Source organism: Diadema antillarum, unplaced genomic scaffold, assembly GCF_040938485.1.
Source record: "Diadema antillarum isolate AM-2024a unplaced genomic scaffold, OU_Dant_1.0 seq00000472_RagTag, whole genome shotgun sequence".
Taxonomy (NCBI): domain Eukaryota; kingdom Metazoa; phylum Echinodermata; class Echinoidea; order Diadematoida; family Diadematidae; genus Diadema; species Diadema antillarum.
The window spans coordinates 818,415-819,488 of NW_027271440.1; positions in this window are offsets into that span (position 1 = coordinate 818,415).

Sequence of the window (1,074 nt, forward strand, 5' to 3'; positions counted from 1 at the left end):
ATTCACATTCACCACTCTCACAATTGGTGAGGTATTTACATAAAGATTAGTAAGTTGTTGCAGTGGAATCTAAGGTCTCAAGCCATTATGCATCAGAAAACACACATTCAAGTACGATTTCCATCGCTTTATCCTTTACGCAGAGCATGTTACGAAATGTAGATCATGAAATTGCAAATCATGGTGTGATACTTTGTCACCGAAGTGAGTTCACAAGATTTTCCTTTCACTGCGTGAAAGAAGTATTGGTTACAAGATGTTGTCGACATGTTGTTTTTTTCCTCAAAAGTGATTACTTATATTATCTGATGAGAACTGTTTAAATGCTTGCTTTATTAGAACCAATATGAGCATAATATCAAACACTGTGAGCTGAAACGTACAATTTAAATCCTAGGCAGATTTTTCAAATGTCGTAAATAAGCGTGAGGACCGGAAGAATCACATGTTTTTGAGTACACTGGAATTTTTTGCTAAGTAGGCCCAAATTGTTTACTCATTGTATCTAGCTTTCAATCACAACATCGTGTGCTAAAGTGATTACTTATCGTACTTAACTTTCAGTCACAAGCTACTAATACTCACAACATCGTGTGCCTTGTCAAGTGACAACAAGATTTTGTGAAATTGCAAAAGTAAAGAAAAAAGAAAGAAAAACAGAGAAACCTTCAGTCCGAATAACTTTTGAAAGTTTGACATGTGTTTGATTGTGGCGACGTGCAGAATGAATTGAAAGAATAGGAAAATGGACTATTCAAGAATATTCCATGCTTTGACTCACTAACAGTACAATTATTGCTTCACTACAAAGTGGACACATTTTCTTTTTAAAAGGGATTGAAATTTGAAAAAAGGCACAAAATTATCATTATTTGAACAAACATACATGTAAGGAGAAAACATTACAATTGCAGTTTATTTGTCTGAATTCATTGGTAGCAACAAAATACGAGCCAGTGTCGAAAGTCTTGTACTTTCAACACTCGTCTTCAACACCTAAGCGGTCAATCTATACTCTACACTCGTTCTGACAACGTTTCTGAAAGAAAGTATGTAAAGGAGCATAATTTGTGT